This window comes from Dermochelys coriacea, chromosome 10 (genome assembly GCF_009764565.3).
Source record: "Dermochelys coriacea isolate rDerCor1 chromosome 10, rDerCor1.pri.v4, whole genome shotgun sequence".
Classification (NCBI taxonomy): Eukaryota; Metazoa; Chordata; order Testudines; family Dermochelyidae; genus Dermochelys; species Dermochelys coriacea.
In genome coordinates, this window is record NC_050077.1 from 33680182 (window position 1) to 33696374 (window position 16193).

Sequence of the window (16193 nt, forward strand, 5' to 3'; positions counted from 1 at the left end):
CAATATTTTAAGCTTCTCTGGCTGACAGTCAATTTAATTTTTGTTTTTATTATTTAACTATTTTAGCTAACAATTTTAACAAAAACAAACCCGATCTTAAAAAACGTGAATGTTTAACTAAATTCAAAAATTCATACGCTTGTTTTGTCTGTCTGGTGATCTCCTCCTCCTAATACAGCTTGGCAAGAAAATCCTCCAAATATTTATGATTAACCTGTTGAATTGGAGATAGTTCACCTCCCAATGACTTCATAAATATCGGCTTCAATTACCTTTGGTAAATGAAATAACCAAACAATCACTCATTTTCTGATATAGCTGTAAAACTAGTCTGAAAAGTTTAAATCAAATCCATCCTGTTTTAAATAACAATCATCCAAAACACAGGACTTGGTGGTAATGGAGGACTTCAACTACACAGACATCTGTTGGGAAAACAACATAGCAGGGCACAGATTATCCTACAAGTTTTTGGAATGTAATGGAGACATTTTTTAATTTCAGAAGATGGAGAAAGCTACTAGGAGAGAGGCTGTTCTAAATTTGATTTAGAAAAATAGGGAGGTGAAAGTGATCATGAAATGACAGAAGGCAGAACAGCAAAATAAAAATAATGGATTTCAAGAAGGCAGACTTTAGCAAACTCTAAGTTTGTAGGTAAGATCCCATGGGAAGCTAGTCTAAGGGGAAAACCAATTGAAGACAGGTGGCAGCTTTTCAAAGGAGACATTATTAAGGGCACAAGGAACGGGCACTGCATAGGAAAGACAGGAAGTATGGCAAGAGACCACTCTGGCTTACCCAAGAGATCTTTAATGATCTAAAAGTCAAAAAAAAGAGTCCTACAAAAAGTGGAAACTAGGTCAAATTACAAAGGATGAATATAAGCAAATAACGCAAGTATGGGGGGAGACTATTAGAAAGACCAAGGCACAAAATGAGATCAAACTAGCTAGAGACATAAAGGGTAACAAGGAAACAGTCTACAAATACATTAGAAGCAAGAGGAAGACCAAGGACAGAGTAGGCCCCTTACTCAATGGGGGGAGGGGAGGGGGAACAACAGAAAATGTGGAACTGGCAGAGGTGTTCAGTGACTTATTTGTTTCAGTTTTCACCAGGAAGGTTAGTGGTGATTGGACATCTAACACAGTGAATACCAGTGAAAGTGATGTAGGATCAGAAGAGGCTAAAATAGGGAAAGAACAAGGTCAAAATTACTTAAACAAATGAGATGTTTTCAAGTCACCAAGGCCTGATGAAATACATCCTAGAATAATCAAGGAGCTGACTGAGGAGATAACTGAACCATTAGTGATTATCTTTGAAAAGTCATGGAAGACTGGAGAGATTCCAGAAGAATGGAAAAGGCCAAATATAGTGCCCATCTACAAAAAGGAAGTCAGTACAGCCCAGAGAATTACAGACCAGTCAGGTTAACTTCTGTATCCAGAAAGATAATGGAGCAAATAATTAAGCAATCAATTTGCAAACATATAGAAGATAACAAGGTGATAAGTAACAGTCAGCATGAATTTGTCAAGAACAAACTGTGTCAAACCAACCCAACAGCTTACTTTGTACAGGGTAACAAGCCTTGTGGACGGGGTGGGGGGAGGGGTAGACGTGGTATATCTTGACTTTAAAGCTTTTGATAGCGTCTCGCATGACGTTCTCATAAACTAGGGAAATGCAACCTACATGGAGCTACTGTAAGGTGGGTGTAAAACTGGTTAGAAAGCCATTCCCAGAGAGTAGTTATCAGTGATTCATAGTCATGCTGGAAGGACAAAACAAGTGAGGTCCCACAGGGATCAATTCTGGGTCCAGTTTTGCTCAGTATCTTCATCAATTATTTAGATAATGGTATAGAGAGTACACTTAGAAAGTTTGTGGACAACACCAAGCTGGGAGGAGTGGTACATGCTTTAGAGGATAGGATTAAAATTCAAAATGATTTGGACAAACTGGAGAAATGGTCTGAAGTAAATGGGATGAAATTCAATAAGGACAAATGCAAAGTACTCCATTTAGGAAGGAGCAATCAGTTGCACACATACAAAATGTAAAATGACGGCCTAAGAAGGAGTACAGCGGAATGCGATCTGGGGGTCATAGTGGACCACAAGCTAAATACGAGTCAATAGTGTAATGGTGTTTCAAAAAAGCAAACAAACATCGTTCTGGGATGTATTAGCAGGAATGTTGGAAGCAAGACACGAAAAGGAATTCTTCTGCTCTACTCTGTGCTGATTAAGCCTCAACTGGAGTATTATCTCCATTCTGGGAGCCACATTTCAGGAAAGATGTGGACAAATTGGAGAGAGTCCAGAGAAGAGCAAAAAAAATGATTAAAGGTCTAGAAAACATGACCTATGAGGAATAATTGAAAAAATTGGGTTTGTTTAGTCTGGAGAAGAGAAGACAGAGGGGACATGATAACAGTTTTCAAGTACATAAAAGGCTGTTACAAGGAGGAGGGAGAAAAACTGTTTTTCTTAACTGCTGAGGATAGGACAAAAAGCAGTGGGCTTAAATTGCAGCAAGGGAGGTTTAAGTTGGACATTAGGAAAAACGTCCTGTCAGGACGGTTAAGCACTGGAATAAATTGCCTAGAGAGGTTGTGGAATCTCCATCATTGGAGATTTTTAAGAGCAGGTTAGACAAACACACACTGTCAGGGATGGTCTAGATAATACAGTAACTCCTCACTTAAAGTCGTCCCGGTTAACATTGTTACCTTGCTGATCAATTAGGGAACATGCTTATTTAAAGTTGTGCAATGCTCCCTTACAACACTGTTTGGCAGCTGCCTGCTTTGTCCACCGCTTGCAGGAAGAGCAGCCCGTTGCAGCTAGCTGGTGGGGGCTTGGAAACAGGGTGGACCAGCAGCCCCCCAGCAGCTCCCTGCTCCCCTAAGTTCCCTGTGCAGAAGCTGGTCAGCAGGCTACAATTGCCGGCAGTTCAGCTGTCCCTCCCCCCCAATGCCATGTGCTGCTCCTGCCCTCTGCCATAGAGCTGCTCCCGGGAGCCTCCTGCTTGCTGTGCAGGGGAGGGGGGAAGAGAGGGGCTATGTCAGGGTGTCCCCCTCCCCTCTACTCCTGCCCCCCGCTTACCCCTTCTCCATATAGAGCGGGGGGGGGGGACAAGAGGGCTCAGGATGGAGAGAGCTGGCCGCAACTGCTGTCTCAACTTCCTGATCTTTTTAAATGTACTTAGAATGTGGTGTCAGTGTACCCAAAGGAGTGATGCACATATCTCTCTCTCTCTCACTCACACACACACACACACGGTTTGTGTCTCTGTCTCCCATGCCATCTCCCCTCCCTCCATTCGTGCTGCCTTGTAGAGTGTGAGGCTACATTAACAATGTGTTAATCCTTGAGGGCTCAGCCAAATGCTAGTTCATCATTTAGCAGTAAGGCATTCCCTGGGAACCCTCTAACTTCACCACCTCAAACAAGCTTCACAATCATCATTGCGGTGTACAGTATTAAATTGCTTGTTTAAAACTTGTGTACACACACAGTTTACTGTATTAGTTTTTTATCTGGTGAAAAAAATTTTCCTGGAACTTAACCTCCCTGCCCCCCATTTACACTAATTCTTATAGGGAAATTGGATTCGCTTAACAGTTTTGCTTAAAGTCGCATTTTTCAGGAACATAACTACAATGTTAAGCGAGGAGTTAATGTACACATTCCTGCCATGAGTGCAGGGGACTGGACTAGATGGTCTGTCGAGGTCCCTTCCAGTCCTATCATTCTATGTCCTAACTTAAAAGGATATTAAATAACTAGAGTATGAGAAGGATGAATCATGCCAAAAACATTATACAGAAGAACTATGTTATTTTCCTCATAATAGTATTTTCAATGTTAATGTGCCAATACTTTCAAAAATACCCACTAATTCAGGTTTTTATTTAAATGGCCATAAGAACATTCCTGCTGATAGTGATCATATTATAAAAAGCAATGATAAATGGGGACAATCCCTCCCACTCCACATCAAACTGTAAAACAATTCCCATCTTGCTTGAAGAGTGATTTCACAATTGGAAAAGGGCTTTCATCGTTCAGCCATTTCACTTTCATATTAAACCATAGTTATTTTTTAAATTATTAAACCAGCATATTCATGTACTGATTTAGGTATTTTGAATAAATGAGCAGTTGACTTTGTATCTGTCCAACATTACAAAGAGCTGAAAATGCACCTATGTCACTTGAAGGGGAATTTCCCTACAACTTTAATTTATGTATCTTTATTATTTAAATGCCCATACACAATTCTAGATGCTTACAAATTGTAAAATAAACTACTCTGATGTCTATACACATTAGAATACTAGCTGCATAAAAAATTGGCCTATGCCAGTAAGCTTATTTACACACAAAAGAATTCGTTATGCAATAATTAAGGTTGCTACACAAGTGACATAACCCCAAAAGGAAGTGGAAAAATACATCAAAGACCAATAGTACACACCCTCTATACCACTACCACACACAACAATCTTCACCTTAACTCCGTTCCCCTTCCCCAGATTAACACCCTCCCTTGTACACACAGCTCTTTACCAAAATGGCCCCTTCCCAATACTATTAGTTGTGAATGTTAACAGACAGGTTTTAATTAAATGAAACATTTTAGCACAGGTCATATGTATCCATCAGGTCAGCAGTTTGTCATTGAGGGAGAGCCACATAATTCATATTTTAGAACAGTGGTTTTCAAACTGTGGTCCACGGACACCTAGGGGTCCACAGACTATGTCTAAGATTTCCAAAGGGTTATGCACTTCCATTCCAAAATTTTTACAGGTCCACAAATGAAAAAAAGTTGAAAACCACTGTTTTAGAACAAACTCTGTATTGTATAACTTATTTAGGCTACAAAAAAAAAATGAGGCAGTCATTAAAACAGATGGAGTTTAGAACCAGAAGGGACCATTAGATCATGTAGTCAAACCTCCCATACATCACACGCCATTATATTTCACACAGTTACCCATATACTAAGCCCAGTAATTTGTGTTTGATTGGCTAAAACACGTCTTCCAGAAAGGTATCCAGTCTTGGTTTGAAGATATCAAGAGAGAGAGAGAGAGAGAGAGAGAGACTCTACCACTTATCTTAGTAATTTGTTCCAATGGTTAGTCATGCACTATTAAAAACATGGGCCTTACTTCTAGTATAAATTGGTCTGGCTTCTGCTTCCAGCCATTAGTCTGCTAGAGTCAAGAACCTGTTAGTATCTGGTATTTTCTCTTTGTGAAGGTATTTATACATGTGAGCCAGCTAAGGTCTAGCTGCGTCTCAGACTTCAGCTGAACACACTGAAAGCAGTGACAAGGAAATAAGTATATAAAATTCGTGAATGCTGTTGTATACTCTAACCGTAACACTATCAACTTTCCATTTAGCGGATTTTTTGTTCAAACCCTACTTACTACATTGAATTTGTTAACCTCTCATCAATTTAGGGAAAATTACTTATTTTCTTTCCTACAGGAGATCATTGTATACCTTAAGCTGTTGTCTTCAGTTCACATTTAATCTTTTCCTTCTCTCCCCTACATGACCTCTTTGTATTTCTCTTCTACACCGTTCTGCCTCTACTTTGTTTCTTCTCCCCCCAGATTTCTCTTTACATTTCTCTTTTCTAAATGATTCTATCCTCTCTCCATGTCCCAACAGCCCCAGTGAACAACTGTAGCGCTTACTTTCAGTGCTACTCATTGCTTTCCCAAGCAGCAAAGTTAAATTGTTAGTTAGTTTTCACTACTGCTGTTCAGAACCTTATTCGCAACAGCAAAACTGACAACACTAGTTAATTTTGATTCTGCTGAAGCTTGGTCAAGCTCTGAATAGCAATGAACATAAGAATGGCCATACTGGGTTAGGCCAATGATCCATCTATCCCACTGTCCTGTCCTCCAACAGAGGCCAATGCTTCAGAAGAAGCAAACAGAACAGGACTATTATCGAATGATCCATCTCCTGTCATCCAAACCCAGTTTCCAGCAGTCAGAGGTTTAGGGACACCCAGAGAATGAAGTTGCGTCCCTGATCATCTTGGCTAACAGCCACTCATGGACTCATCCTCCATGAACTTATCTAATTTTTTTTTTTAACCCCACTATATTTTTGGCCTTCACAAGATCCCCTGAAAGTGAGTTCCATAGGTTGACTGTGCACTGGGTGAAGGAGTATTTCCTTTTGTTAAAAGGAAAGGAGTACTTGTGGCACCGTAGAGACTAACAAATTTTGTTAGTCTCTACGGTGCCACAAGTCCTCCTTTTCTTTTTGCGAATACAGACTAACACGGCTGCTACTCCGAAATCTTTCCTTTTGTTGTTTTTTTAAAAACTGCTGCCTTTTAATTTCATCGGGTAACATGAACCAGGTGTTACCCAATGAAATTATATGAAGGGGTAAATAACGCTTCCTTATTTGCTTTCTCCACACTATTAATGATTCTATAGACCTCGTTCATATCCCTCCCCTTAGTAGTCGCTTTTCTAAGATTAACAGTAACAGTCTTTTAAATCTCTCCTCATATGGAAGTTGTTCCAAACCCATAATAATTTTTGTTGCCCTTCTCTATACTTTTTTCCCAATTCTAATAAAGCCATCTGTCTGCAGACACAGGAAGACAACAACACATCAGTTTACACCTGGCCCATCTTTGAAGCTTACCATCAAAACTGTAAAGGCTAAAAGTTTTTTTTTTCCCCCCCCTAACGAAAACATAGATGCTGAAGAGGATAATGGCAGTTGCCCAGGCAAACTTCCCAAATGTCACAGAAGTATAGATTTTTTTTAAAGCCCTGCTCATAAAATTGCAGATGCTAAAACACTTGAGGAATCAACAGAGAGAAATAAAAAGGAGATGAAAACAGAAGGAGAATGGGGAAAGAAAATAAGATGCTGTTTTGACTTTTACTTTCACTTTATTTGAAAAACAATGGGGCAGGGAAAAAAGGGAACAGTCACTGCCACCAACCATTGTTAAGGCTGAGATTTTGTAATGGATATTTTTAGTAAAAGTCAGGGACAGGTCACTGGCAACAAAGAAATATTTGCGGAAGCCCATGACCTGTCCCTGACTTTTACTAAAAATATCCATGATAAACTAGGAAGGGATTGGGGCAGCTGCAGGTGACTGGGAGCTCTGGGGTCCCCACCACCTGTGAGGGCTCAGAGCTCCTGGGGCCCTCCGTGGCAGAAGAAAGCTGCCAGGATCCCCCTGCCCCTCCATGGCAGCAGAGGACTGCGGGGGTATCCCTGCTGTCGCCATGGTGGGAAGCTCCAGTTGTCCCTCTGCCCTAGGCGGCGAGCTGCCGGGGTCCCCCTGCCGCCGCCGCAGTGGCTGGGGAGCTGCTGGGGTCCCCCCACTGCCCATGGTGGCTGGGAGCTACTGCCTCAGGGAGTGGGGTACCTCACAGCTCACTGCTGCGGCAGAAGGCGACAGGAACTTTCAGCTCCCAGCCTTAGGGGCTGAAGTCACGGATTCATGATTTTCCGTGACAAAGTCAAAGCCTTAACCATGGTCTTCAGCAAGTCAGTGAGGCCAAAATTTTCTTGGGTGCCAAAAAGCTAGACATCCAAATCTATACTTAGACAACTAAATACATGACTTAGTTTTCAATGGTGCTGAGCATCTGCAATTCCCATTTATTTAGGTGCCTATATATGGGCTTAAGTGTACCTGTAGGCATCCAAATTCACAAGTTTTAGCTACTAAACGTCTCTAACTCAGGCCTTCTCTACACTGAAAAAACTACACATAACTATGTTGGTCAGGAGAGTGAAAAAACCGTATTACTGACCAGCATAGCTATGTTGACACATCCTCCAGTGTAGATACAGCGATGCTGACAGAAGATGGTTTCCATCAACTCAGCTAACTTCATTTGGGGAAGTGGTTTTCCTACACCGGACAGAAAAAAAAGCTGTGTGTCAGTGTAGGCTGTATTTACACTTCAGGTCTACAACGGCATAGCTATGCCAGTACAGTCTGTGTAGTGCAGGCATATCCAGTTTCTCCATTCACAAAATGAGGATAATGATGCTTTGCAAAGCTCTGATACCAACAGATGGAAAGCATAACGTAAGTACCCTAAGCTTCATCTTCCTTGCTCACTGTGCATGCTCTTGGGAGACCTGAGAGCCAAGTACTCACACACCATAAGGACTGGAAGAATTTTTATAAACATAATACAAAAGATAAGAAAATGCAACAGAAGACATCCGCTGAACACCTAAAAAGATATTATCCATTCCTGATGCCCTGCAAAATGAGAAATTATTCTAAACAATAGAATGTTCATGCCTTATTGACAATCAAAAGCAAGCACGTAAGAAAAAACCAGCATAAAGCTTAACACCATGGATCTGTAAACATTCAGTATTCAACTCTCATTAAGATTATTCCATTTTCTGTTTTTATATTTCAGTCTGTTGTATTCACTAAAAAACCCATCAACATACAAGATCCATTTTAAAAGTTATAATAAAATGCAATAGAACACACAAGTTTGCATATGCGCTTTTGCTACAAATCCACAAAGGCAAGTGATTCTCTCAGCAGCTATAAAAAAACACTTAGTCATTTTGGCAAGGAGTAAGTGACCCAGTTCTCATGTTAGATGAACACACACAGACCCCTTACCTCCCCCCACAAAAAAAAAAACTAATCTCAAACACAATTGCTTACATTCTAACTTTTGTTCGTTTCTATGGTGTCTGTCATTTTCAAATCCAAGGAGTGTCAGCAGTTAAGAGACTAAAGTAAAACTTCTTGATTCTGAATCCAAAAAGTGCAGGTCTTCACATCATAGTCAGTTAGCCTGAGTGACCAGCATCCAGGTCTGAACATCTGCATTAGCCTGGCTGGGTACAAACGGCCACCCTGCAAAAACCTACCCAAATTATTGTGTCCTCACTGGTGCTGCACTTTCCCTTGTATATTGCTAGGCTTTCTGGGGGCATCCCTCTGTTCTCTGGGCTGCAGTAAGTTCTATGGTTCTTTCCCAATGAATTGTGGGATATTCTGTCTGCCCTTCCAGGCACAGAGGGAAATGTTGGAAGGCACTGAAGCAATATCTACAACCAACAGACTGAGCCTGTGTGCCCTTTTCAAAGCAGGGAGGTTACCAGCTTCAGTGAAAGCAGAACCCAGACTCTAAGCCACAACCTCAACTGTACCAGATAGCCCAGTTTTCAAACTTTCAAGCATCTCTTAACTCAGATGAGAGACTTGTGTGTGGCTGGGAGAGTAGTAAGGGCCAACACCCAAGTAAGAGCCCATGCTAACTCTGCAGTGAAGACATACCAGAAGAGAAATCAGTGTTGCCAACTCTTTCAATTTTAATCACAAGTGTCACAATATTTGGTGTTTTTCCTAAGAGCCCCAGCCCTTACAGGAATGTGATTCAGTGAGAATCTCAGCTTTCATATACAAAAATTTTCTATCCCTTCATTGCACAGAACAATTTACAAATGTAGCCCAAGTGCACCTTACAGACTCAAAATCCAATTTGTAAAATCTCAGGATTTTTAAGCCCATCTCATGATTTTGGTGGATACCACTAGAATCTCATTTTTGAGGAACCACAGGTTTTTATGATGAATCCAAAACCTTCTGACCACCAAAAGAAAAGCATCCTACCTCTAGTGTACATAATCACAAAGACATATCAGTGATTGCTATCAACACTTAATATTTTCAATAGCAGCCTATAATGAACCTGATATTTGGATTTGGAGATAGAAACTTGGTAGTAAGTAGCTTCTTTGCAACCATGACCTTTTATAAAGTAGTGTCTTTCTAGATGAAGGGACGGTCTAAGCTGGGATCTTACATCAGCACAGTTACATCACTCAGGGATGTGAAAAATCCACACCCGAGAGACAGCTATATCCACCTAACCCCAGGTGAAGACAGTGCTTGGTTGACAGAAGAATTCTACCACCTCTTGGGGAGGCGGATTATCTATGCTAACAGGAGAACCCCTCCCCCTGGTATAGGCAGTGTCTACAATGAAATGCTAGAGCAGTGCAGCTGTCACATATTCGGTGAAGACATATCCTAAGCTACAGAGAATTTATACAAACCACTTTATAAAGCAAATTATTTTATCTTTTGTATTTTTTTAATTTAACTTTATGAAAGTTAAATGTACAACAGTTTTTAGATTTTAGAAAAATTGGTTGAAAACCATTTACATTCAAATTGTAATCTAGTCAGAAAAAGCAGCTAAGTAATAAATCAATATCCAGACAGAATACGATGGCCACATCTCTGTCTCTGCATGTTAATGTTTAGTTAATTATTTGGGGCTGTTTTATGAGGTCAGTTTAAAATTAACATTCTTGTCGTTTGTGTAACCAAACTTAGGTACTGGTATTTCACATTGTGTACGAGACTGAAAATAATCCAACTACCTTACATTCAGAAAGAATTAACTTCAGTGTTTGGAGAACAGCTTATTTCCCTCCACTCCCAATAATCAGTAAGGTTTGCTTTTTCTTTTTACAAAGACAGCTGTTTCATTTTTTAAGTTTACTCTGTTGCATACTTACTGAAAACTTTTTTTCAGAGTAGCAGCCGTGTTAGTCTGTATTCGCAAAAAATAAAAGGAGTACTTGTGGCACCTTAGAGACTAACAAATTTATTTGAGCATAAGCTTTCGTGAGCTACAGTTCACTAAAACTTGTTACAGAAATAGGGACTGCTGATCCTCTAGTTCAGTCACTTGGAAGCAGCAGAGCTGTCATGAAGGTGGCACAGGCTGGCTCCTGTCTCAAATACAGTACTCAACGCTAAAACCCATACTAAGATTATGGTAAATGCAAGCAAAGTGTCTCATAAGAGTAACGACCCTAGAAAGATAAATTTAAACAAAGTACAGATAAAATCCTTGGCTTCGGGGAGTGTTGGTGGAACAGACCAGTCTGAGGAAACTAAGATAAGGAAAAAGAAAAGGAGTACTTGTGGCACCTTAGAGACTAACAAATTTATTAGAGCATAAGCTTTCGTGAGCTACAGCTCACTTCATCGGATGCATTTGGTGGAAAAAGTTTCTCAGGTTAGCGTCTCCTATCCTTAACAGGTGGGATATAGTGAGCAGTGCTGACGGGATTAGTTGGGCTAGGGGAAAGACCATCTTTGGGCTTGGCTACACTTACATTTTATAGCGCTCTAGCTTGCTGGCTCAGGGGTGTGAAAAATTACCCCTCTCAGCGCAGCAGGTTAGTGTGCTTTAAAGCGCTAGTGTAAACAGGCTCCCAACTCATCCCCTCATGGAGGAGGATTACTAGGAGCATTAGGAAAGCTCTCTCCCAGTGCTCACGCTCACTTCAAAGCGCTCCCGTGACATCGCTTTGAAGTTTCCAGGTAGCCATGCCCTTTGATAGAGATCAAGGTACTTTATACATCTAGGTCAGCATTTCTCAAACTGAGATTGTGCCTCCAAGGAGCAACAGGCAATGCTAAATTTGCCAAAAACCCAGCAGTTACTAGGTTCTATGGGAAAATAAAATGAGAGGAAAGTAGAAGCTCTGCTCCCTCATTCTGCCATGCTGCCCCCAATAGCACTTAGTGTCTCCCCTCCCTTAAAAACAAAACAAAAAACAAAAAAAAACCCACACTCTGCTCCCAGAAAGTATGCTCAAAAATGGGAGAGGAAAAAAAAGAAGTGAACTACTTTGGACCACCTGCACCCCATCCCATCCCCATCAAATCACTCAAATGGCTTCACGCCATTTTATAATTGTGTGTCCTTGAAGAAGAACAGTGCAGGAGGGAGGGACAGGAGAGAAGGGGCAAGAAACCGAAAACACTCTGTGGGGGGAGTTCTAGGTTGGATATTAGAAAAACTATTTCACTACGAAGCAGGTGAAGCACTGGAATGGGATACCTAGGGAGGTGGTGGAATCTCCATCCTCAGAGGTTTTTAAGGCCAAGCTTGACAAAGCCCTGGGTGGGATGATTTAGTTGGGGTTGGTCCTGCTTTGAGCAGGGGTTGGACTAGATGACCTCCTGAGGTCTCTTCCAACCCTAATCTTCTATGATTGAATGATTCTCTCCACTCAATATCCATCCAAGGCACCTCAACCCTAATCCTACAAAGGATTCTGGGATTGGGGTTAAAGCAATGAAATTGTAGCTGATTTTAGAGTGGACAAAGTCTGGAAAACTCATGATCTATTTCATGCCTGGGTTAAATCTTGTAATCTTGGACCTGATGGCTGTTGCAGAGACAAAGCTTCCACACTGTACGTTAGCCTTGTGGAGAAAGTAGTAAATAGTGTATGGAATACTCATGCATCAGATGTTTGGATGGCTGCACCTGAGAAGTTCTCTAATCTAGTTCCATTTTTTATTTGCATCCTTTTGAGAAAAAAAAAGCTATCATACTTTATTGTACTTTTTTCTCCATTCTTGGATGGCCTCTTCAGCAGGTTGGATACTTACTCTGCCGTTTTCTTCTCAGAGAGAATCAATAGCATTTAGAAAGGACACATTTTCCCTTGTATGAATACTTACTACTATTATCAGGTCATTTCTTGTGTTCAACCAACCATCATCCAATAATATCACTGTTGATTCTTTAGCTCTTGTTTTTCATGTTTTTCCATATGCAGCATTTAGTGGATATACAATCTTAGATCTTCCTGGAAGACTATATTCTGAGCAAAATACTTCAACTGGTTTTTTTTGTTGTTGTTTTTTTAATTGTTCATTTGATGCTATTTACCGTAACAGGCAGGTGAAACTATCAAAATCAGGGTGGGACGTTTCAAATTATATGGCATAACCTTCAATTGATCTGTGTCAATGTTGATTGAGTTTCCAAGATGAACAGAAACCCACTAACCATGCTGCTCTCTCCAGTCTGTCCCATTCCCATCCCCTCTAGGCTCCCAGACAGTTTAATAAAACTGTCTTATTGTTTCCTAACAGGCATAAGCACACTTGGGTCCTCAACACTTAACTTTTTAGAACAGTTAAAATTTCATTCACAAAAATATTAGAGCCTATTTTGAGTATCAAAATTATATAACAGATACACATATATATTATATTCATTTAAATGAGTGAGTACAATAGATGTTCAAAGAAAATGAACAAATTAAAAAACCAACTGATTTGATTTTTTCCTGAAAAACACATGGCTTTTCTACAGCAGAATATAAATCTTTTCCAACTGTTGGGGTACACTTGGTTGGTGGAATTTTTTCTTGAAAAAACAAGGTAAAAATGACTGGTTTTCAAGATAATTTCTTTTGGATGCAGAGTCTCATAAGCCACAGCCCACATAACAGAAGAGGTGATTGGATAACTATCCAGACTCCTTTGCACTTTAACTTCTGAACACCTTTCTTGAATTGGGGATTAGGTGGAAAGACAGAATCTGGTTTGTCCATTTCTGAACCAGTGCATCAATTACAAAGGCTCTCTTCTACGGTTACCCTAAAGAAATAAAACTGATACCATGAATAGGTACATCTTTCCAAAAGGATCCAGCTTATTAGGGAGCCCATTGAGAAGAGGGCCACAGACAGAGCAGGAAGGACCATGAGCACAGAACGGTTCCCCCCATCAATATAACAGAGAGTGTGACTTTGACCTTTGGGCAGGGATGGTCTCCTTTCATTCTGCCATTTTCTCTTCTGGCAGAACAGTGGTGTCCCAGACAAGAGGAATGGCATTCAGAGCTTTGGATAAAAGTGGAGATATGTAGCGTAAATGGTCAGAGATAAAAAGGACACTGCCAACTCAAAATATAGTCAACCTCAAAATGTGAGTTAAATGTAGTTTCAGGGCCAACGTTTTCCTATTTTTCTAATTTGTTGCCCTGTCCCTGTGTGCAAAACCCAAACAAAGGAATAACTGACTGACGTCTCAAATATTGAAACTGATTGCACAAAGCAAAATAATTGAAAAATTTAGATAAATGTTTTTTCTAAAATCTTTCAGTTACAATATAAAGGGTCACATTTGCTATTTCAAAAATCTACATGCACTAGTCTGAGGTTTAATACCACCACCCAGGGTTAAAAAATAAAATCATTCACTCCAGTAGCCACATCCCAAATAATACAATTGGGGTATACTATATTTAAACTCTAACAAGGCAGTCAACTTTCTAGTTAATCTTTTTTTTTTAAACATAGCTTTCTAAAAATCTATTGCTTTTTTCCCCCACATCTTCTTACCCTTTTGGCTTCACACCTTTGTAATACATCTTTTCCCAAATGGTCTTCAATGTATTTCCTCTTTCCCTTCTCACCCTCTATGTCCCGTATCTCAGAGCGTCTCATCTCCCCAAAATGTCTACTAGATTTTTCTAACTTCTCTCTCCTCCCAGCCTCCCCTTAACATACTCACAGTTAACAGCCAGAAGTAAAAATGAAAAATGGGGGTAACACCCAGGTGAGAAATCAACCTCCCCCTACCTCAAGCTGCTGGAAAGAAGATAGTAGTGGAATTCCTATCAAGATGCTTGCCATAGACTCTTCTTTGGAGTAGGGAGTAATTATCTTTCAAATCAACCTCTGGTTAGGTGTCTCAATTGGATACTCCACAAAAACTGTATTTAACAGCTAAAAGCAGCACACCTGTTCTGCTTCCCTCTGACACCAAAGAGCCTCCTGTTGCTGAGTGATGTGCAGTCTCCACAGCTCCATCCCTTCTTTGGCTGCTTCTTAAGGAGCACCTTCACTACTCAGATCTCAGTCCCTCTGCTCCAAATGAGTAATTCCAGATCCTCCCTCTGCTATTGCTCAGATTTCAAAAGCAGCGACAAAACGGATGTGATTTTTGTCACATCAAGCTGCCCGCTGGATTCTGAAAAGCTACAGCCAAAAAAGTGTCAGATTTTTTATTTGCTGTAGCTTGCAAAACTCTGAACAGCAGCAAGGCCACTGAAGCTATCCATCCACTGACCAGGAAGACACACTATTAGTTCCAAACAGTGTAAGATTATCTTTACAGCCATAACAACTAGAAATTTCAGGGTTTTAAAATGAAATCTTAAAATTTGACACTCACCTAGGAAAGCTTCCTGTCTCACCACACAGACACAGTGAATGCATTTTTTCAGCCTTGCTTATAACAGCAAGTAAAACATTTTCACACATATATAATTTAAGTCTATTCTGTTCCTCTAAAAAGGTGGAATTATGAGAAAAGAATGCTTAAAATTAAAAGCTGGCTCTTACTGAAAGGAGCATGAAATGCACGAACTGTATGGGACAGAAAGTCAACAGGCAAGTCCCTTTGGTTTGGCCTCCATAAACTAACAGCTCTGCAGCCTCCACATAGCGCAGTGAAGGAGAGAGAACCCACCTCTGAGGAATGAACAGATACCAACTCAACGGGAGGAAATTCTCTTGCCAGGCAAATATTTGTAGTGCTGCATAACTGTAAAATTACTGTCAAATGTCAGACATGTAGCACAATAGGTACTGTTTATTTTGTTTTTAAATTAGCTTCAAATTATTTTTTCTGCAACTGGTAATATTAAAGGGGTGAAAAGTCTACCTGCTCATATCTCCTTTTGAACCACAAAAGCTCCTAAAGCATTTCTTTCAGTTCAAGGAAATGTGGGGTTTACATTCCTTCATCTAAAAGGATGCATCAATTTAATGCAACTATACCCTCATTTTATTCATATATATATATAAATAAATAATATTCTGAAAATCTTTCCCACAAAGTGTCTTCTTAATATAGATATACAATACACATATTTAGATGCAATTTAATCATAGTTACCTTAACCTACTATAAAGGATAATTTAAGCAACATTATAAACCAGCAAACCCATGACACATTGTAAAAATTAACAATGAAACAAAACTTATGTTCTTTACTGCTCCTTTATGCTGTATAAATGTGGCCTCAAATGTTGTATTTTTATGTTAAATTCTAAGTCCCCGAAGGGCACTTTTTTCTTTGCTTGGCAATTTAGCTTTGAGAGCCTGTGCAAAAGTGCACAGCACTGAAGCATATACCAAATATACATAAGGAAGAGATCACATGCCCACGGTAGACTTGGAAACAATGATTTTATACACTTTACTATAAGAAACCTTTCAATGTGCTGCATAAAAATACCAACATCATCATACCAGAATGACAGTCAACCTTGTGTAAAGCACTATGGTCCTGAACC

At 40.1% G+C, this 16193-nt stretch overlaps 1 protein-coding gene across 5 annotated transcripts in view; it reads right to left on the bottom strand.

Moving 5' to 3' along the window:
* Window positions 1-16193, bottom strand: part of LOC119863092 (CREB binding protein) — a 182516-nt gene that overhangs the window by 159640 nt on the left and 6683 nt on the right. The window lies entirely within an intron of this gene.